The following is a 22,247-nucleotide window of genomic DNA, read 5'->3' on the forward strand; positions in this document are numbered from 1 at the left end:
CCCTGGGGACGCCTGGTCACACTCCCTATTCACAGGCTTGCCATGCTGCTGCCTCTCCTCCTCCAAGGTCTTGACAGTGTCCAAGAGCTCCAAGAAGAGCTCCCTCTCGTCCGTTGCCTTGGCTAGGGGGCTGCTGGGCGGCGGAAGAACATTCATGGGGCTCTGCGCCCTGTCCCTCCTCCCTTCCGCATCCATGGGGGTGCTCCTGCCTGAGCCTGGGGGAGTGACATCGTGGGGCAGTCAGAGCCCCCCTTGGTGACACTCAGCAGGGGATGAGGCAGAGCAAGAGAAGGAGGGCACTTGCCCCAAGCTGCCAACAGGACTATTTCATAGCATGAACATCACGTTCAATATAAATTATAAAGTCTGCTGTGTAGTTCGACTCTCCCTTGATGGCGGTGGTCCAGAGAACTCCTTGCCGAAGTCTCGGAGCCCTGAGCCCTTCCCTTCCTCGTGAAGCTGCAGCGCTCGCAGTGTCCCCCATTGGCTGTCCCCTGCTGGGAGTGCACGGCTTCCTGCTGATGGAATGGGCTGGGTGTAGTCCTTGGGTATTTTATATTGATATCGGGATTGACATTGCTTCTTTAGCATTATTAATGTTAATTCTTTAGTTTTATCCTAGTAAATCGATTTCTATTGCAACCCTCCTGTTTCCTTGTTTTTCCCCAATTCCTCTTCCCCGGTGGGGAGGGGTCATCAGGTGAGAGAGTAGTTCTCTAAAGGACAAGAAATTGTGGTGGGTTTCTCAAACCATAACAAGAAGGGAGGGAGAAGGAGGAGAAAAGGAGAAGGGCCCCACCCCTTCCGGGCATGGTTTGGGTGGGAAGGGACCTTAAAGCCCACCCAGTGCCACCCCCTGCCCTGGGCAGGGACACCTCCCACCAGCCCAGCTTGCTCCAGGCCCCGGCCAACCTGGCCTTGAACCCCTCCAGGGATGGGGCAGCCACAGCTTCTCTGGGCAACCTGGGCCAGGGGCTCACCGCCCTCACAGCCAAGAATTTCTGCCCGAGATCTCAGCTCAATCTCCCCTCTTGCAGTGGAAACCCCTTCCCCCTCGTCCCATGGCTCCCCTCCCTCATCCAGAGTCCCTCCCCAGCTTTCCTGGAGACCCTTGAGGGACTGGAAGGGGCTCCAAGGTCTCCGTGGAGCCTTCTCTTCTCCAGGCTGAACCCCCCAACTCTCCCAGCCTGTCCTCACAGCAGAGGGGCTCCAGCCCTCCCAGCATCTCCGGGGCCTCCTCTGGACACATGGACACCTTCCGCTCCTCCTGTGTCCCCACCAGTGCCTGCCACCCTGCCTGGCCAGGGGCCGGGTCTGCTGCAGCCCCCCGAGACGCCACTCCAGTGTCCGGCAGCCCTGGTGAGGGTCACAGGGGAGCGGGGCAGCCCCCACCCCGTCCCCTCCGGGTGCTGGCTGGGGCCAGGATGGTGCCCAGGAGGGACGGAGGGGTCTGGCCCTCGACGCCTTTGGTGACAGAGCGCGGGGTTCGTGGAGCTCTGGGGCTGCTGCCCACTCAGGGCAGGGCAGGTCAGTGCTGGGGTCCACCATAGCACCCATGGCGGGTGTGGGGCAGCACTTGGGTGCCGCGGGTGGCTGGCAGGGTCCCGCAGCAGCTGCAGGGCTCTCGCCGGGTTGGAGTGGGGGAATTTGAAGGGGAAGCTGCCGTTGGAGCCGCACAAGGGGAAGCCGCCACGTTCAGGGGCGGGTGCAGGTTGTTGCGCGGGTAGGGGACAGTGAGGGGTGCAGCCCTGCTGTGTGAGCGAACCACACTTGGGTGCAGGCAGATGCTCAGCCAAACCCAAGTTAATGCTCTTGCGTGAGGCCGTCAGCGAGAGCTCAGCACCAAAACCAAAAACCAGCCCTGTTTCGGCTGGAGATCGGGCTGGTAAGTGGCTGAAACAGCCTGAACGCAGCAGAAAACCCGACTACGACTCAACCCCTCGATGCTCTAAACACCCGCAGCCATCGGGGTCTGTGGAGCTCCACCCACGGCCGCTCCGCTCCCAGGTGCTGGGGCTTCACTGTGGCCCCCAGCTGCTGCTGCGCCTCCATCCTGCCCAGGGGATGGAAGGGCTCCCCGGGGAGGTTCCGATCACAGGCTCCCGGTGCCCCTTGCCAACGGGCCTGCAGCACCTTCAGCATCTCATAGCACCGCCTGGCCATCTCCTGGGTGGACTCGAAAGAGCCGAGGAGCCCCACGACCAGCTCCCCTTGGTCCGAGGCCATGGCTGGGGGGCGGTGGGGTGGGGTGGGGCGCTCTGGGTGAAGGCTTCATGTACACAGGGTTCTGCACCCTGTCCCTGCTCAATGCCTCCGCACTCGTCCTGCAGAGGAGGAGAGAGAAGAGACCCCTCTGCACCCTGGACCCCAGCAGGACCCACGGGCAGCACCTGACGGGGGGATCACTTCTCCTCCGCATCCTTAAGCCAGGAGCAGGGCCGATCCTCAGCATCCCCAGCTGCGCCGGGGTCCCTGTCCCGGCTGTCTCCCTCTGGGTCCTTCTCCTGGCCATCTCCCTCTGTCCAGGGGGACCTGCAGCCACTTCAACTGGGACAGGGGTCAGGCGCCAACACACCCGTCGGGGTGTATCAGCCACCACCTCCCCCCGAGTTTTGTGGGTGCCAGCCTGTCGCACTGGGGTTGGGCACTGAGGGGGTAACACCCCCAGCTGCGGGAAGGGTGGATGAACCACAGCACCAGGGATAGAGAAAATACTGACTTTTTTATTGGTTCAGAAGAGGGGCACTCTAGGGGGTTCCCGGCCCCACACTTCCCACCCATTAGGGGAAATTGCTGAAGCAGACGCGGCGCGGCCGGCAGCAGCGTCTCCAGCAGTCCTTCAGGCGGTGCCAGAGCCGGGTGCAGCACTGACACAGGCACCATCCTCGTGGGCACAGCCCTGGGGACACCTGGTCACACTCCCTGTCCACGACCTCGCCGCGCTGCTGCCTCTCCTCCTCCAAGGTCTTGACAGTGTCCAAGAGCTCCAAGTAGAGCAACTTGTCGTCCGTGGCCTTGGCTGGGGGGCTGCTGGGCGGCGGAAGCACATTCACGGGGCTCTGCGCCCTGTCCCTCCTCCCTTCCGCATCCATGGGGGTGCTCCTGCCTGAGCCTGCGGGGCTGCTGGTGCTTGGCCCCATGGAGTTGTTCTCGCCCGGCCCCGTCTTGCTGTTTCTCTTCACTTCCGCCAGGCTCCCCCTGCTGAGCTCCACAGGGCTGCTCCTTTCCTTCTCCTTCACACTTCTGTCTGGTCCTGTGTCCTCCTCCTTGTCCATGTCCCCATCCTCAGCCTCATCCGTGTCTGCATCCACCCATGGCCACTCCGCTCCCAGGTGCTGGGGCTTCACTGTGGCCCCCAGCTGCTCCTGCGCCTCCATCCTGCCCAGGGGATGGAAGGGCTCCCCGGGGAGGTTCTGGTCACAGGCTCCCGCTGCCCCTTGCCAACGGGCCTGCAGCACCTTCAGCATCTCACAGCACTGCCTGGCCATCTCCTGGGTGCACTCAAAACAGTGGAGGAGCTCCATGACCAGCTCCCCTTGGTCCGTGGCCATGGCTGGGGGGCTGCAGGGTGAAGGCTGCGTGTGCACAGGGCTCTGCGCCCTGTCCCTGCTTTCCCTGGGGACCGGCTCTTGCTTGGTCCTTGTAGGCAGTTCCTGTGGGGGCTCCTGGCACAGGGCTGACCCTGGCTCCTCCACCCTCCCCTTGACAGCCCTGGGGGGATGGCGGGGTCCTGAGCGGTCGAGTGCTGCCAGCTCCGCCATCGCACCAGGCCAGGGCTCCGGGAAGGAGTAGAGGGAGCTGAAGGAAGAGGAGCCTCCATCTGTCATGGAGTCCATGGTGGCCAGCGGGACCCGTGGGGAGAGGGGCTTCCGGCTCAAGGCCTCCGCACTCGCCCTGCAGAGGAGGAGAAAGAGACCCCGCTGCACCCCAGACCCCAGCGGGACCCGCGGGCAGCACCCCCCTTGGCTGGCGGTCAGGGCTGCCCAGCGCAGGCAGGGGCAGGGCACGGGATGAGGGTCTGGGGCAGCATCTGGGGTCTCGCCCACACTCACCGCTTCTCCTGCTTCGAATGGGATTTCTCCACTTCTCCATCCACTGCCCGAGAAGCTGCAGAGGGAGGAGACAGAGTGAGCGGCCGGCAGCCCCCGGCACAGCCCCGGCTCAGGGCTGCCGTGGGGTGTCGGCCGTTTGCAGGGTGCTCGGTGCTGGGGCCACTCACCGCTCTGCTTCTCTGGCCGGGCTCCTGTCTTGCTTGTCTGACGCTTCTTCTTATTCTTCTTCCACCACTTCTGCAAGGTCCCCAGGAGCTGGGTGAGACGGGAGCACCTCCCAGTCCCACACCACAGCCCCCCACAGCACCCCACACCACCCCATGCCATCCCTCGCCACCCCACGCCGCAGCACAGTGTGGTGCAACAGTCACCTACCTGAAGCCGCTTGCTCTGCAGCACAGATGAGAATACGCTGAGCCCCATCACGATCAGGATGAGAGGGCCCAGGGGAGACACGGCGTCGGAGCGCCCCATGGCACCGACTCCGGTGTGGCTGCGGTGCTCCGAGTCACCAGCACAGAACCGCGATGCGGCTCCCCAGTGTCCTCCTGGGTCCCCAGTGACGGGACCCGCAAGACTGCTGGGGTGTCAGAGGCCGAGGCTGCAGTCTGCCCAGACAATGCCAGACTGCAGTGCCCAGCATCCGCTGACGGCTCCAGTGGGGACCGCGTCCCCCTTTTATAGTGTGGCAGGGGGGCACATCCCCGCTTTGTGACGTCATGGGGCAGTCAGAGCCCCCCTTTGTGACATCACAGGGCAGTCAGGGCCCCCCTTGGTGACATGCAGCAGGGGATGAGGAAGAGCAAGACAAGGAGGGCACTTGCCCCAGGCTGACAACAGGACTATTTCATAGCACGAACATCACATTCAGTACAAATTATAAAGTTTGCTGTGTAGTTCAACTCTCCCTTGATGGCGGCGGTGCAGAGAACTCCTTGCTGCGGTGCCGGAACCCTGAGCCCTTCCCTTCCTCGCAAAGCCACAGCGCTCACGGTGTCCCCCATTGGCTGTCCCCTGCTGGGAGTGCACGGCTTCCTGCTGATGGAAGGGGCTGGGTGTAGTCCTTGGGTATTTTATATCATTATCGGGATTGACACTGCTTCTTTAGCATTATTAGTGTAAATTCTTTAGTTTCATCCTAGTAAATCTATTTCTCTTTCAACCCTCCTGTTTTCTTGTTTTTCCCCCATTCCCCTTCCCGGGTGGGGAGGGGTCATCAGGTGAGAGAGTACTTGTCTAAAGGACAAGAAATTGTGGTGGGTTTCTCAAATCATAACAAGAAGGGAGGGAGAAGGAGAAGGAGAAAAGGAGAAGGAGAAGGGCCCCACCCCTTCCGGGCATGGTTTGGGTGGGAAGGGACCTTAAAGCCCACCCAGTGCCACCCCCTGCCCTGGGCAGGGACACCTCCCACCAGCCCAGCTTGCTCCAAGCCCCGGCCAACCTGGCCTTGAACCCCTCCAGGGATGGGGCAGCCACAGCTTCTCTGGGCAACCTGGGCCAGGGGCTCACCGCCCTCACAGCCAAGAATTTCTGCCCGAGATCTCAGCTCAGTCTCCCCTCTTGCAGTGGAAACCCCTTCCCCCTCGTCCCATGGCTCCCCTCCCTCATCCAGAGTCCCTCCACAGCTTTCCTGGAGCCCCTTGAGGGACTGGAAGGGGCTCCAAGGTCTCCGTGGAGCTTTCTCTTCCCCAGGCTGAACTTTTCATGGACTCACAGAATTTCAGAGTTGGAAGGGACCTCTAGAGATCATCTATCCAACTCCCCTGCTAAAGCAGCATTGCCCACAGCACATTACTCACGACTGCATCCAGGCACGTCTTGAAAGTCTCCAGAGAAGGAGACTCCACAACCTCCCTGGGCAGCCTCTTCCAGTGCGCTCTCACCCTCACCGTGAAGAAGTTTTTCCTCAGGTTTGATCGGAACTTCCTATGTTCCAGCTTGTGCCCGTTACCCCTCGTCCTCTTACTGGCAACCACTGAAAAGAGCCTGGCTCCATCCTCCTTCAGCCCACCCTTCAGATACTTGTAAACATTAAGAAGGTCCCCCCTCAGCCTTCTCTTCTCCGGGCTAAAGAGTCCCAGCTCTCTCAGCCTTTCCTCATAAGGGAGATGCTCTAATCCCTCAATCATCTTTGCTGCCCTACGCTCGACTCTCTCCAGAACTTCCCCGTCTCTCTTGATCCGGGGAGCCCAGAGCTGGACACAGTACTCCAGTTGTGGCCTCACCAGTGCAGAGCAGAGGGGGAGAATGACCTGCCTTGACCTGCTGGCCACGCTCTTCCCTGTGCAGCCCAGAATTCCGCTGGCCTTCTTGGCGACAAGGGCACATGGCTTGCTCATGGATAATTTACTGTCTACCAAGACCCCCAGATCCTTTTCTTCAGAGCTGCTTTCCAGCAGGTCCACCCCTAACCCATACTGCTGCCTGACACTCTTCCTCCCCAGCTGCAGGACCCTGCCCTTGTCCTTGTTGAACCTCATTAGGTTCTTCTCTGCCCAGCTCCCCAGCCTGTCTGGCTCACGCTGGATGGCAGCACGGCCCTCTGGGGTCTCAGCCACCCCCCCCAGTTTGGTATCATCAGCGACCTTGCTGAGCATACACTCTCTCCCCTCGTCCAGGCTGTTGATGAATACTTTAAACAATACTGGTCCAAGTATTGACCCCTGCGGGACACCACTGGTTAGAGGCCTCCAACTCGACCCTGCTCCATTAATGACGACCCTCTGAGTCCTGTCACGCAGCCAGCTCTCCATCCACCTCACTGTCCCCTCGTCTAGTCCACACTTCCTCAGTCTCCTAAGGACGATGTTATGACAGACAGTGTCAAAAGCCTTGCTCAAGTCAAGGTAGACATCATAGAACTGCAGAATGGTTCGGGTTGGAAGGGACCTTAAAGATCACCCAGTTCCAACCCCCCTGCCCTGGGCAGGGACACCTCCCACTAGACCAGGCCGCCCAAAGCCTCACCCAGCCTGGCCTCGAACACCTCCAGGGATGGGGCACTGACAACTTCCCTGGGCAACCTGTGCCAGTGCCTCACCACCCTCACAGTCAAGAATTTCTTCCTGAGAGCCAATCTAAATCTACCCTCCTTCAGTTTGAGACTTTATCCCCTTCTATGGTACGTGGAAGTTCTGATTGGGCAGGACCAGCTCAATTATTAGATCCCCTGGTGTTAACTAGCCAGGTGGCCTTTGCTAACTGTGTATCCCATTGTTTTAAGGTCCCACAGCGGCACGGGGCACAGGGTACGTTTCCAGCCATCCAGTGCTTGCTTCCACCACTGTGAGCACATGGTCCTTACCTTGGTGGGTTTGTGGCAGTGTGGTATCGTCAATCTGCCAGGCCTCCCCATATTGATATTTCAGCCATCGGCCTCCATACCACAGAGGCTTTCACCACCTGACTCGCTTGATTGCAGGGTGTGGAATAAATACTAAATTGGCTAAAAATACAAAAGTACAGCATTGTTCACACATGAAGGAAAAGTAGAAAATCAAGAGGCTTCTGAGGGAGAAAACAGCCGCAGCTGGCATGAAGAATACAACACCTGTGGTTCCCTGATAAGCTACATGAGGTACGGGACGGGATGCAATTATTCCGCGGCTTTACCTTAGGATGTATAGCAGATACGGGAATGGGATGATACCAGGAAACAGATAAGCTGCCAATTAGCTGCCCGCTCGATGCTCAGAGCCAACATTTTGTCAAATTTTGATGAAACGCTGTCCTTTGTGCGAACTTTGCTCATTAGAATGTCATTATAATACCAAAACACACCTCCACCCCGAAGGCTACCCGCCTCCAAGGTGCGACCGCTCCTTCTTGAGCCTGTGCCCTGAGCTTCTCGTAAACTAGACCTTTAACTGTGAAGCGAGAAAAATTTACACCACTCATGGTAAAAGTATGTACGACTAAAGTCACTCAAACTCCACCTCGAAGATAACAAATAGTAGAAAAACAGCCCGAGAGAGGGGGGATACCCAGGGAAGACACCATCGCAAAGAATTCCATCACTGGCTTCTGGGAGCAGGCAACGGGCTGAGCCTCTCTTCCCCCCCATAGGGACACCTTTGGGTAAGACTTAGATTATACCGAGGGCTTCCTCGGGAAACTCAGAAATTTCTCTAGAGACTCTCTTTTCTACATGTATAGCCAGGCTGTATCGTTAGAACTTTGTCCCGCGTTTTGTAGATGTAACAATACTTTCATTTGCACGTGCTTTGCAGACAGTGTATTTATCACCGGCTGCCCTAAGAACCTATCTATCTGTTGCTTAAATAAACTGCACTTTTTGAAGTAGCTCGTCCTTTTGGTTTCTCACCGAACGCGACCAAAGACTCGAGAGTGGCCGTGCTAGTTCATGAGCACGACTAGACGGAAGGTGCAGTCCACTAGTAGTGTATCCAAATCGTAACACTTTACTACCTATTAAACGCCATTGGGCTGATAGTGCTGAATTGGGCATCCCTCAGGATTTACACCCAGCCGCACCTGGCCTCCCACCTCGGTGAGGAGTGTTAGAACACAAGGGGGTTCCTTTTCTGCCAAAACCGCTTTGCCCCTTTTCACGCGACACCCCCGCCCCGCCCCCTGGGCCCCAGCCTGGCGGCCTCTGCAAGGGTCCCGAGGGCTGGGCTGCCTTTGGGGGGTTGCGCTGGTCTGGGGGGGCTGGGCAGGGTTGAGCTGGACACCAGCGGTCCCAGCTCATTTTGGGGAGGGCTGTGCTGCTTTGGGGGGGGTTGGAGAGAGCTGAGCCGGTTTCCAGTGATCCCAGCTCATCTGGGGGAGGACTGGCTCATGTTAAGCTGGCCGGCCACCAGCACCCCCAGGTCCTTTTCTGCGGGGCAGCTTTCCAGCCACTCTTCCCCAAGCCCCTGGCGTTGCTTGGGGTTGTTGTGACCGAAATGCAGGACCCGGCCCTTGGCCTTATTAAACCTCATCCAATTGGCCTTGGCCCATCCCTCCAGCCTGTCCAGGGCCCTCTGTAGAGCCTTCCTTCCCTCAAGCAGATCAACACTCCCAGCTAGTTTGGTGTCATCTGCAAACTCACTGAGGGTGCACTCAGTCCCCTCATCCAGATCATTGATAAAAGATTTTAAACAAAACTGGCCCCAAAACTGAGCCCTGAGGGACACCACTGGTGACCGGCCGCCAAGAGGATTTCACCCCACTAATCACAACTCTCTGGGCACGGCCATGTAGCCGGTTTTTTACCCAGCAAAGAGTACACTTGTCTATGCCACGATTCGCCAGCTTCTCCAGGACAATGCTGTGGGGGACGGTGTCAAAGGCCTTACCAAAGTCCAGAGAGACAACGTCCACAGCCTTCCCCGCATCCAGAAGGCGGCTCACATGGTCATGGGGATCTGACTGTGGGTGAGACAAGCCAATGAATCCATTTGTGTGATGTTAATTGCTATATAGCCCTGCCACTCTGTGTCATCATTATTAGAATTGCTAGATGCCATACCAATGGGACTCCAGTAAGAATCACCCAAAACAATGGCAGATGGACTTTGATGAACGTGAGTAAAGCGCAGCGGTGATGGGATCACACCTGACCTCAGCAACTGGCGCCCAGCAACTTCCTGAAGATTGACATCTTCAACCTGCGGAACCTGGGCAGGGTCCGCACCAGCTACACCAGCGGCGAGCTCTGGATACAGCATGCAGGAGTCCAGCACCACACACCATCTCCCCTGCCCTGAGAGACGGCTCTGACAGAGGGAGCCCAAAGCCATGGGTTAAATGAACTCAACCTCAACGGACATTGTCGAGGGATGGCCCAGAGACTAAGGGTCGGTCTCTTCTCTCAAGGAACAGGCGACAGGACAAGAGGAAACGGCCTCAAGTTGCACCAGGGGAGTTTTAGAATGGATATTAGGAAAAATGTTTTCACCAACAGGGTTGTCATTGGAAGAGGCTGCCCAGGGCAGTGGTGGAGTCACCGTCCCGGGAGGGATTTACAAGCCGGGCAGACGTGGTGCTGAGGGACGTGGGTTAGCGGTGGTTTTTGTCAGTGTTGGGTTGATGGTTGGACTTGATGATCTGAAAGGTCCCTTCCAACCTCGACCGTTCTATGATAGCTGTATGTCTATAGATGTGTGTATATATCAAAGACAGGGAAAAGCGGTGGTAATTCATTGGAAAGTGTAAGATCTGGGCATGACGTTGAAAGTATAGAACAAAGGGTGGAAAACACCCGGTTCTGCCAGCAATAGGGTCAGTTTTCCCAAGGAGCTGTCACGGGACAGAGGTACTTCCCGGGTCCGGTCGGTGAGCAGCGGTACATTCATGGTGTTTTGTACATTCCTCTAACAGCGTTATTGTTGTGGTTTTCTGCTTTCCTTCGCTGTTCTGTTAAACTGCCTTGATCTCAACCCACAAGTTTTGCCTTTTTCTTCCCATTCTACCCCTCTCCCGTGGCAGGGGGGAAGCAAGCGAGCGGCCGCCTGTTTCTTTGTTGGTGGCTGAAGTTAAACCAGGACATCACCCCACGTCTCAGTTTCCCTCTTTGTAAATTGGAAACAGCGCGCTGGGCTTCATTGGTAAGGTGTTTGAAGCTCTACAATGAGAGGTGCTGAAGAAAGAGGGGGCCTTATTTTTCCTAGAGATGCCCGTAAGGGTGGAAAAGGGCTCGCTGCTTCCTTTGGTTCTGGCGAGGAAAAACAAAGCAAGGGTAAGAAGAAATGATGCTGGAGATGTAGGAGGCCCGTTCCCAAGTCCAACATTTTAACGCGTGGAGTGCAACCTTGTCCCTTGCCTCTGTCTTGCTGTAAAGGTCTCTCTCGTTCAGAGGCACTGCTGTCGAGATTCAAATCCCTTCCTAGAGCCCTCCAAAGGATGCATTCATTGCGTGCAGATGGCACTGGGTGTTCTTCTCGCTTCCTCTGGCTTATACCATTGGGTAGACGACAGCAAAATGATTAATCTCTGAGTCAATCAGGTATTTGAACCTCCTCTAACTAGCGTGCAAGAGCTGAGCAAGGCGTTCGACACGGTCTCCCACAGCATCCTCATAGGGAAGCTTAGGAGGTGTGGGTTAGATAAATGGACATAGATAAGGTGGACAGATAACTGGTTAAAAGACAGAGCTCAGAGGGTCGTGATTAGGGGCAAAGAGTCTAGTTGGAGGTCAGTGACGAGTGGTGTTCCCCAGGGGTCAGTACTGGGTCCAGTCCTCTTCAATATATTCATCAATGACCTGGACGAAGGGATAGAGTGCACCCTCAGCAAGTTTGCTGATGACACAAAGCTGGGGGGGCGGGTGGCTGACACACCAGAAGGCTGTGCCGCCATACAGAGAGACCCGGACAGGTTGGAGAGTTGGGCAGAGAGGAACCTTATGAAATTCAATAAGGGCAAGCGTAGGGTGCGGCACCTGGGGAGGAATAACCCCCTGCACCAGTCCAGGTTGGGGGCTGACCTGCTGGAGAGCAACTCTGTGGAAAGAGACCTGGGAGTCCTGGTGGGCAACAGGATGACCATGAGCCAGCAATGTGCCCTTGTGGCCAAGAAGGCCAATGGCATCTTGGGGGGCATCAAGAAGAGTGTGGCCAGCAGGTGGAGGGAGGTCATCCTCCCCCTCTGCTCGGCCCTGGGGAGGCCACAGCTGGAGCACTGGGTCCAGTTCTGGGCTCCCCAGTTCCAGAAGGACAGGGAACTGCTGGAGAGGGGACAGCAAAGGGCTACCAGGATGATGAGGGGACTGGAACACCTCTCTGATGAAGAAAGGCTGAGGGACTTGTGTCTCTTTGGTCTGGAAAAAAGACGACTGAGGGGGGATCTTATCAACGCTTAGAAATACTGAAAGGGGGGGTGTCAGGAGGATGGGGCCGGGCTCTTTTCAATGGTGCCCAGCAACAGGACAAGAGGTAACGGGCACAAACTTGACCATAGGAAGTTCCACCTAAACATGAGGAGGAACTTCTTTCCTGTGAGGGTGGCAGAGCCCTGGCACAGGCTGCCCAGAGAGGTGGTGGAGTCTCCGTCTCTGGAGACATTCCAAACCCACCTGGACGCGTTCCCGTGCAACCTGCTCCGGGTGACCCTGCTCTGGCAGGGGGTTGGACTGGAGGGTCTCCAGAGGTCCCTTCCAACCCGACCATTCTGTGATTCTGTGGGCCTCTTCACTAGGCTCTTATCAGGCTGTGTAAATCCCGACCTGTACGAATGAATGAGGGTCGTGTCTCTCAGATACACGGAGCACGCTCAGCCCATTAAATTTCATGACAACAAGAAGCCTCTGTGACTAATGAGGAACCCAGAGAAGCCAAATGCCTTGGCTTGGAGTAAAATCTTGAGGTGTGACTGTTTTCACTCCAAACTGACGGAAAACACCGTCTCCTGCTGAAGAATCTCTGGGGAGAGCCAGGTTCCTTTTACCCCCAGAAGCGAGGCACCCCTGGGAGCTGCACACATCGGGGAGGATCCACTGAATTCAGCATCTGGCATGCAAAGCAGCATGACAGCATGGTGTACACCAGCCACAGTCGTGGTCTGGCCCAGTTCAACACAGCATCCCTAAAGAGTGAGATGTGCTTCCATCTTTTTGCAGTTTAGTGGGATTCAACCCCTTGGCCTCGACTTAAGCGTAGACGTAAGCGCCGGGGCTGGCAGGTGACTCAGAATCCCCAGCTTGGACTAGAGGAGACAGAGGGAAGCCCAGCCTAGGAAGGACTCGTGGAACTGCTGGGGCTTGTTGTTCAGCCTCTGCAGCATTCTGTACCTGGCTGAGGAGGTCGGAAAGCCCCGTTTCTGCGAGTGGTTCTCAGGCTCGTTACAATGCTAAAACGTAATCTAGGGAAGGTAGTTATGTTAGCATTTCCGTAAGCGCCCTTTCTCTGGGCCTGGGGACCTCACCTTTCTCTGGCTATTGGAGAGAGGAAGGGAATGGGAGTTTTGAAGCACAAAGTCTTACCTTTAGAGTAGCCAAACTGCATTTCCTTTCTGCCCGGTTTTGGAGCAGCCCCTCCACGGGGGTGACACTTAGAAAGGCCCACACTTCCAGAAAGAACAGCCTGTGGCATGACAAGGTGAGCTGTAGCAGCTCATCGTCCAGCAGCTCACGGTCATTGTTCCACTGAAGTGTTAATTCCTTCAAAAAAGAACAAAAGTTGTTAGTGCTACTCAACAGAACTGGTGAGCGCAGTAACTAGAATTCAATAAACAAGTTTCCCAATACTACCAACAGAAGGGACTGGCAGCAGATCAATTTTGTCCCTTGACAGGAGCAGAGAATCAGTTTTGGGTAACGACAACGGTAGACGCTACGGTAATCCCAACTCTCCCGTGGAGATGGGGGGGCCCTCGTGCATTGCACCCCACCCTAAGAGATAGACAACTTCTGTTACCGTTAGAAGATGCTGCACCCTCAGCTCATGCCATGATCTTATTTGACATATTGGAAATTATCCCCGGTACGAGAGTAGATCCAAAGACAATTTCTAGAAAGCTTTGCAGATCCCGGCTGTTCATTGGAAGCTCTGCAGCGCAACAGAACCTCAAGAGCGCTGTCAGCAACCATCAGGCCGTGTGCTTCTCTCAGGCGTGCAAAGACCTGATGCTCCTTGACGCGGGTCAAGGCTGTCGCACACCTTTGGTGGCACATCCTGCGTGACACCAAAGGCCTGTGACATGGCCACCAGTTAATTTACATCCGCTCTAGACGTTTGTGTGTTGCCAAAAGGGAGCAGAACCACGAGTGCAGGCTGATGCAGGCTACAGCTCCGCAAGCAAACAGGGTGTACAGACTCTTCTCCTCATACGCAGATTTCCCTGCAAAAGGGTGGGGTTCAGAAAAATCGGAAAGGATAAGAAAGTTGTCAGTTACTAGAACAAGCCTAAAGCTTTTTCACCAAACTGAGGTTTTCCTGCCTGAAAAGCTCTTTTTGCTCACAGCTGACATCCCAGCACCAGTATTTTGGGCGTTTTAGCTTTTTATGAGGGCAACCTGACATCAGCCTGACAGTGAAGACTGGCATAACGGGCATCGCAACTGGACAAGGACAACGACCTCAACCAGGCTAGAGTGGAACACCGCAGTGGCTCGCTTATGAAAATGACCCTCTGGCCATAACACTGAAGTGGTCAGGAATTCCTCCTGCTGAGCGCTGCTATGCAGAAGGCCTGGAGGATCACTTTGCTTAGCTTTGTGATACCGCGGTGAGATGTCACTCTGGGTTCCCGTACCTGCAGAACACGCCAGGAGGCTGGGAGGAGGTTGGTGAGGGTGCGTCTCATTCTCCAGCCTGGGTCTCTGAAACTGTAGCTCCGCAGACTCTTATGCTGCTGACTGGCATCTCCGCTAGCAGGATCCTGCCTAGGTGATCGTGCTTCGTGACTCTTTCAAAGAAGAAGTTCACGCGCAGTTTTGGGGCTCTCTTGGCCAAGTTGGCCCACGACGTTCCCCTGACCACTTGCCCATGAGGGTCATGGGTATGACATTGGATATTCAAGGTGCACAGGGAATGAGCGCTGTGCTCCCGCAGGGTGTTCATCAGCTCGTCAGAGATGCAGTTGTAATTGAAAGTCAGGATGACCAGGCTGTGGAACTTGGCCATAGTTTGGTGGAACAAGGCGCTGCTGAAGACAGGACGGTGGAGGCTGAAGAAATTGTCGACACCGATTTCAGACAGAGAGCTTTCATTTGTCAAGCAGCTGAGAGAATGCAGAAGCTCACAGCCTTCTTCCAAGGTTACTCTGGCTCCTTTCAAGTTGAGAGAATCAAGCCGTTTGCTCATTCTTTTCAGGAAGGTAGAGAAGTTCTTGAGAAACTGAGCCCTCATCACATTTTCCCGAATCAAGGGGTCTAATCCCAGGTACCCGATGCTCAGGGACAGTAGGCAACTGTTACACTCGCCCAGGCATGAAAGAAGATCTCTCATAGTCCCGTGACATTTTGGGGTAAAGCCAGTATTGCAAGGATTCCATAACTTGATCTCAAGTCGCTCCAGCTACTTGCCAAATTTCCTGAGGTACCACAGTACACTCTGCAACTCCAATGTGTCCTCCCTTCAGGGCTGGCCGTAGAAGGTGCTGGTTCTGCTTTTCCAGAGGGATCCCAAGTGCAGGGCCCAATTCCATTTTTTTGCTGACCAAGGCAGTGTTAGATCTGTCCCTGTCGTCTGACCACTGGAAGACACGTCTCAGACATCAGGTAGGTGAGCCCAGGGGCTCTGCTCAGCTTCGCTGTCGTCTTTCGCTGAGAAGACAGTTTTTCACTTCTCCTCTGGGTGTTGAGCAAACCTAGATGAAGAAAGGTGTGGGTAGATTTCTTGCCATTCCCAACAGCATAGGCTTCCAAGCAAACGCATGAAAGTTTGCTTCTTGAATGGCCTGGGGGGCACAGGGGGTTGGGAGGGGACAGAGCCAGGACAGCTGACCCCGACTGAGCAAAGGGACATTCCGTGCCATTTGACGTCACGCTCAGTATATAAAGCCGGGGAAAGAAGAAGGAAGGGCTGATGTTCAGAGTGATGGCGTTTGTCTTCCCAAGTCCCCCTCACGCTGCCGGAGCCCGGCTTTCCTGGAGACGGCTGAACCCCCGCCTGCAATGGGAAGCAGCCAACGGGTTCCTTGTTTGGCTTTGCTTGTGCGCGCGGCTTTTGCTTTGCGTATTAAACTGCCTTTCTCTCACGCCACGACTTTCCTCCCTTTCCCACTTCCCATGGTAAGAAAGGCAGGTGTTGCTTTTGCAGAGGAGAAAAGCCGTTTCCATCAGAGGTGACACGATAAGGGAATGACTGAGACAAAGGGGCTCCAGCAAAGGCTTGTAGAACATCTCTTATCACACAGACAAAAGGACAAACTGATTCCTACTGCATTAGCGTCTGGAAGGGTAGTCATACATTTAACCAGGGCTAATGACATTGAGCAATTTTTTTGTTACCAAAAAGGAAGGAAATAAACTAGTCAGATAATCTCTTTAGGTGTAGCATAAAGAGAAGCAAACAGCGGCAGGACATGCGGGAAGAATTTTAGGCGCCTCGCACAGACCGTGAACCCTGGAGTACCCAACCAACGGGAAAGAGGGGAGGGAAAAATTGGGCCGGGATTAGGAAATAAAAAGGTGTGGTGTTTCAAGAACGGAAAGTGTGCCTACTTGCTAGGTCACCCGCTCTTGCAAGAGCGTGAATGAAAATGTGCCTCCCAGAGGATTCTGCCTGAGCCTATTTCATTCGGACCGGAACTTATTTCTCACAGGGGGGTCCCAGCAGGGCCCCCAGGCACAGCCAGGTCCCGGCAGCGGCAGGGGGGTCCCCAGCCCCATCTCAGCCCCGGTCCGGCGGGGACGGGCTCAGCCACAGCTGGGGAGAGAGGGCGGGGGCTGCGGGGGCCACCAGGCAGTGCCGGGGGGGGGCGGCTCCCAGGTCTCTCCCGGCTCCCTCAGAGGCAGCATCACCCAGGCGGCTTGTGCTGAGGCCGGCACAAGCCCGGGCAGCGGCGGGGAAGCGCAGCTCGCCCGCGGGCACCCGCAGCTCGGCCGCAGCTGGCGCGAGGGCGGGGGGCGAGGCGGGGGCGGGGCCTGCAGCCGCCGCGGCCAGACCCCACCCCCGTCAAAGGCGGCCCCGGGGAGGGCGGCGAGCGGGAGCGGGAGCGGGGCGAGCAGCCAGGGCGCGGGAGGTCACGCGAGAGTGGAGCTCGCGCGGGATTTCGCGCGGGAGTTGAGCTCGCGCGGGACGCCGAGGCAGGGCGAGGCGGGGGAGCTCAGCCATGGCCTGTGCCCGAAAGGCGCAGCCTCCCGCGTGTTGCGCACTTTCCAGAGGAGACGCGGCCACGCAGACAGAGCCCCCCTGGACGCCTGCAGCCCCCCCGGGCTGTGTCTGCAGGGAGCGCCTTCACCTCTCCCGGGTAGCGGAGGGTAGAAGGGATGGCGGGTGCGTGAGGTGCGAGCAGGCGGCTGATGCGCTCGGCCTGGCGGCAGAGGTCAAAGAGGGAGCAGAAAGGCTGCGGAGCGTCAGGGAGAGGGCAGAGCAGCAGAGAGTTGGGGTTGTTCAGCCTGGAGAAGAGAAGGCTGCGGGGAGACCTTCTTAATGTTTACAAGTATCTGAAGGGTGGGCTGAAGGAGGATGGAGCCAGACTCTTTTCAGTGGCTGCCAGTAAGAGGACGAGGGGTAACGGGCACAAGGTGGAACATAGGAAGTTCCGATCAAACCTGAGGAAAAACTTCTTCACGGTGAGGGTGAGAGCGCACTGGAAGAGGCTGCCCAGGGAGGTTGTGGAGTCTCCTTCTCTGGAGACTTTCAAGACGTGCCTGGCTGCAGTCTTGAGTAATGTGCTGTGGGCAATGCTGCTTTAGCAGGGGAGTTGGATAGATGATCTCTAGAGGTCCCTTCCAACTCTGAAATTCTGTGAGTCCATGAAACGTTCAGCCTGGAGAAGAGAAGAGAAGGCTCCGCGGAGACCTTGGAGCCCCTTCCAGCCCCTCAAGGGGCTCCAGGAAAGCTGGGGAGGGACTCTGGATGAGGGACGGGAGCCACGGGACGAGGGGGAAGGGGTTTCCACTGCAAGAGGGGAGATTGAGCTGAGATCTCGGGCAGAAATTCTTGGCTGTGAGGGCGGTGAGCCCCTGGCCCAGGTTGCCCAGAGAAGCTGTGGCTGCCCCATCCCTGGAGGGGTTCAAGGCCAGGTTGGCCGGGGCTTGGAGCAAGCTGGGCTGGTGGGAGGTGTCCCTGCCCAGGGCAGGGGGTGGCACTGGGTGGGCTTTAAGGTCCGTTCCTACCCAAACCATTCCCTGAAGGGGTGGGGCGCTTCTCCCGCTCCTGTTCTCCCGCTCCTGTTCTCCCGCTCCTGTTCTCCCGCTCCTGTTCTCCCGCTCCTGTTCTCCCGCTCCTGTTCTCCCGCTCCTGTTCTCCCGCTCCTGTTCTCCCGCTCCTGTTCTCCCGCTCCTGTTCTCCCGCTCCTGTTCTCCCGCTCCTGTTCTCCCCCTCCTGTTCTCCTTCTCCTTATGGTTTGAGAAACCCACCACAATTTCTTGTCCTTTAGAGAACTACTCTCTCACCCGATGACCCCTCCCCAACCGGGAAGGGGAACTGGGGGAAAAACAAGGACCCAGGAGGACACTGGGGAGCTACATTGCGGTTCTGTGATGGTGACTTGGAGCACTGCAGCCACACTGGAGTCCGTGCCATGGGCGCTCTGATGCCTTGTCTCCCCTGGGCCCTCTCCTCCTGATTGTGATGGGGCTCAGCGTATTCTCATCTGTGCTGTGGAGGAAGCTGCTTCAGGTAGGTGACTTGACTGTTGCAGCACACTGTGCTGTGGCATGGGGTGGCGAGGGATGGCGTGGGGTGGTGTGGGTGGCTGTGGTGTGGGACTGGGTGGGGCTCCCGTCTCACCCAGCTCCTGGGGACCTTCCAGAAGTGAAGGAGAAGAAGAAGCGTCAGGCAAGGAAGACAAGAGCCCAGCCGGAGAAGCAGAGCTGAGCTCTGAGAAAGCTGAGAAGGCAGCCCTGAGCTGGGGCTGTGCCGGCAGCTGCTGGCCGCTCACTCTGTCTCCTCCCTCTGCAGCTTCTCAGACAGTGGCTGGAGGAGTGGAGAAATCCTGGCCCAAGCAGGAGAAGCGGTGAGTGTGGGGGAGACCCCAGATGCTGCCCCAGACCCTCACCCCGTGCCCTGCCCCTGCCTGCGCTGGGCAGCCCTGACGGCCAGCCAAGGGGGGTGCTGCCCGCGGGTCCCGCTGGGGTCTGGGGTGCAGCGGGGTCTCTTTCTCCTCCTCTGCAGGGCGAGTGCGGAGGCCTTGAGCCGGAAGCCCCTCTCCCCACGGGCCCCGCTGGCCACCATGGACTCCATGACAGACAGAGGCTACTCTTCCTCAGCTTCCTTTACCCTTCCCGGAGGCCTGTCCTGGTGGGATGGCGGAGCTGGCAGCACTCAACCGCTCAGGACCCCGCCATCCCCCCAGGGCTGTCAAGGGGAGGGTGGAGGAGCCAGGGCCAGCCCTCTGCCAGGAGCCCCCACAGGAACTGCCAACAAGGACCACGCAAGAGGTCTACTTGACCTCTTGCACATTTTCAAGGCGTGGGGGGAGAGGCAGCAGCGCGGCGAGCCCATGGCCAGACTGCCATGGCCAGACAGCCCATGGCGAGAGCCGGCTGCCGGCCGCGCTGCATCTGCTTCAGAAATTTCCCCTAATGGCTAGGAGGTGTGGGGCCGGGAACCCCCTGGGGTGCCCCACTTCTCATCCAATAAAAAAGTCAATATTTTCTCTATCCCTGTGACTGTCAGCAGATCAGTTTTGTCCCTTGACAGGAGCAGAGAATCAGTTTTGTGTAATGACAGCAGTATGTGCTACAGTAATGCCGACTCTCCTGTGGAGATGGGGGGGCCCTTGCCCCTTGTGCATTACACCCCACCCGAAGAGAGAGACAACGTCTATTATTGTGTTTACTATCTTTATCTCAGATCATCTGTTATTATGTGTAACAATAATGCACCCTCAGTGAGTTTGCAGATGACACCAAGCTAGGAGGGAGTGTCGATCTGCTTGAGGGAAGGAAGGCTCTACAGAGGGCCCTGGACAGGCTGGAGGGATGGGCCAAGGCCAATTGGATGAGGTTTAATAAGGCCAAGGGCCGGGTCCTGCATTTCGGTCACAACAACCCCAAGCAACGCCAGGGGCTTGGGGCAGAGTGGCTGGAAAGCTGCCCCGCAGAAAAGGACCCGGGGGTGCTGGTGGCCGGCCAGCTTAACATGAGCCAGTCCTCCCCCAGATGAGCTGGGATCACTGGAAACCGGCTCAGCTCTCTCCAACCCCCCCCAAAGCAGCACAGCCCTCCCCAAAATGAGCTGGGACCGCTGGCGTCCAGCTCAACCCTGCCCAGCCCCCCCAGACCAGCGCAACCCCCCAAAGGCAGCCCAGCCCTCGGGACCCTTGCAGAGGCCGCCAGGCTGGGGCCCAGGGGGCGGGTCGGGGGTGTCGCGTGAAAAGGGGCAAAGCGGTTTTGGCAGAAAAGGAACCCCCTTGTGTTCTAACACTCCTCACCGAGGTGGGAGGCCAGGTGCGGCTGGGTTTAAATCCTGAGGGATGCCCAATTCAGCACTATCAGCCCAATGGCGTTTAATGTGTATTAAAGTGTTACGATTTGGGCACAGTAATAGTGGACTGCACCTTCCGTCTAGTCGTGCTCATGAACTAGCACAGCCACTCTCGAGTCTTTGGTCGCGTTCGGTGAGAAACCAAAAGGACGAGCTACTTCAAAAAGTGCAGTTTATTTAAGCAACAGATAGATAGGTTCTTAGGGCAGCCGGTGATAAATACACTGTCTGCAAAGCACGTGCAAATGAAAGTATTGTTACATCTACAAAACGCGGGACAAAGTTCTAACGATACAGCCTGGCTATCCATGTAGAAAAGAGAGTCTCTAGAGAAATTTCTGAGTTTCCCGAGGGAGCCCTCGGTATAATCTACGTCTTACCCAAAGGTGTCCCTATGGGGGGGAAGAGAGGCTCAGCCCGTCGCCTGCTCCCAGAAGCCAGTGATGGAATTCTTTGCGATGGTGTCTTCCCTGGGTATCCCCCCTCTCTCGGGCTGTTTTTGTATTTATTATCTTCGAGGTGGAGTTTGAGTGACTTTAGTCGTACATACTTTTACCATGAGTGGTGTAAACTTTTCTCGCTTCACAGTTAAAGGTCTAGTTTACGAGAAGCTCAGGGCGCAGGCTCAAGAAGGAGCGGTCGCACCTTGGAGGCGGGTAGCCTTCGGGGTGGAGGTGTGTTTTGGTATTATAATGACATTCTAATGAGCAAAGTTCACACAAAGGACAGCATTTCATTAAAATTTGGAAAAATGTTGGCTCCGAGTATGGAGCGGGCAGCTAATTGGCAGCTTATCTGTTTCCTGGTATCATCCCATTCCCGTATCCGCTATACATCCTAAGGTAAAGCCGCGGAATAATTGCATCCCGTCCCGTACGTCATGTAGTTTATCAGGGAACCACAGGTGTTGTATTCTTCATGCCACCTGCAGCTGTTTTCTCCCTCAGAAGCCTCTTGATTTTCTACTTTTCCTTCCTGTGTGAACAATGCTGTACTTTTGTGTTTTTAGCCAATGTAGTATTTATTCCACAGGGGGGCAGCGAGGTCTGTCCCTGTCCCCGTCCCCCACCCTCTGCCCTCGGCAGGACAAGGTGAACCAGGTCCTCACCTCCTACCTGTGGGTCCGTCAGGCCTGGCTGGACGCCCACCTCGCGTGGGACAAGGACGCTTACGGCGGCATCGACAGCATCCGCATCCCCAGCAGCTACGTCTGGCGGCCGGCCATCATCATCCTCTACAACGAGTGGGTGCTGCTCGCCCTCCCCCACCCCCGGCTGCTCCCGGAGCTGGGGGGGCTGAGGCTGCGGCTGGGGGTGTTGCCAACAGGGAGCAGGGGGGTCCTGCTGTGGGGGATGTGGGGAGACGGTCACCTCGACTGGGTGAGAAGGCGGCGGCAGGAGGTGCTGGCATCAGCCTGGTGTGCCACCCACCTGGCAGCTGGGATGTGCCACCCCGGGGGTGACCAGGGGCAGCGAGCCCCCTCTTCCTGGGGGTGACGTGGGGAGGGGACACGGGGTTGGGGACCAGTGCTCGGCCCCGGACCCGCAGACCCTTGCCCCACGTGGGGCTCGGGGCCATCCTGGCCCCACAGCGATCCCTCCCCCAGCGCCGACGACGGCTTTGGCAGCTCGGTGGAGACCAACGTGGTGCTGCGCTCCGACGGGCACATCACGTGGGACTCGCCCGCCATCACCAAGAGCTCCTGCAAGGTGGATGTCTCCTACTTGCCCTTCGACGGGCAGCGGTGCCGCCTCACCTTCGGCTCCTGGAGCTACAACGGGAACCAGATCGACCTCCACAACCGGCTGCACACCGGGGACCCGATGGATTCCATGCCAGGGGAGGTTTCGATGCGGGGAGGTGGGCAGGGGTCTCTCCCCACCCCGCCGCGGCGTCACCACCCATTACCCACGCAGGGAAGTACTACATCGCCACCATGACCATGATCACGGCCTCCACCGCGCTGACCATCTTCATCATGAACGTCCACCACTGTGGCCCGGGGCCCCGGCCCGTGCCCCCCTGGGCCAGGTGGCTCATCCTCCACCACATGGCCCGGCTCTGCTGTGTCTACGAGGTGGGCGAGAGCTGCAAGAGCCCCCAGCGGGTGCTGGGCAGGCGGGCGGGCAGGGAGGACACTGGGGGGCCGGGGGAG

The 22,247-nt window shown here is 57.3% G+C and overlaps 1 long non-coding RNA gene and 1 pseudogene across 1 annotated transcript; one reads left to right on the forward strand and one right to left on the reverse strand.

The window, feature by feature from the left end:
• Positions 1–10,950: 10,950 nt before the first annotated feature.
• Positions 10,951–22,247, reverse strand: part of LOC134512654 (F-box only protein 39-like) — a 43,939-nt pseudogene continuing 32,642 nt past the window's right edge.
• LOC134515023 (uncharacterized) lies at positions 17,995–19,133 on the forward strand. The gene is made up of 3 exons (XR_010070862.1): positions 17,995–18,283; positions 18,417–18,620; positions 18,779–19,133. It is a non-coding gene; the product is annotated as an uncharacterized LOC134515023 (long non-coding RNA).

The sequence above is a fragment of the Chroicocephalus ridibundus genome, chromosome 1, assembly GCF_963924245.1.
Source record: "Chroicocephalus ridibundus chromosome 1, bChrRid1.1, whole genome shotgun sequence".
NCBI lineage: Eukaryota > Metazoa > Chordata > Aves > Charadriiformes > Laridae > Chroicocephalus > Chroicocephalus ridibundus.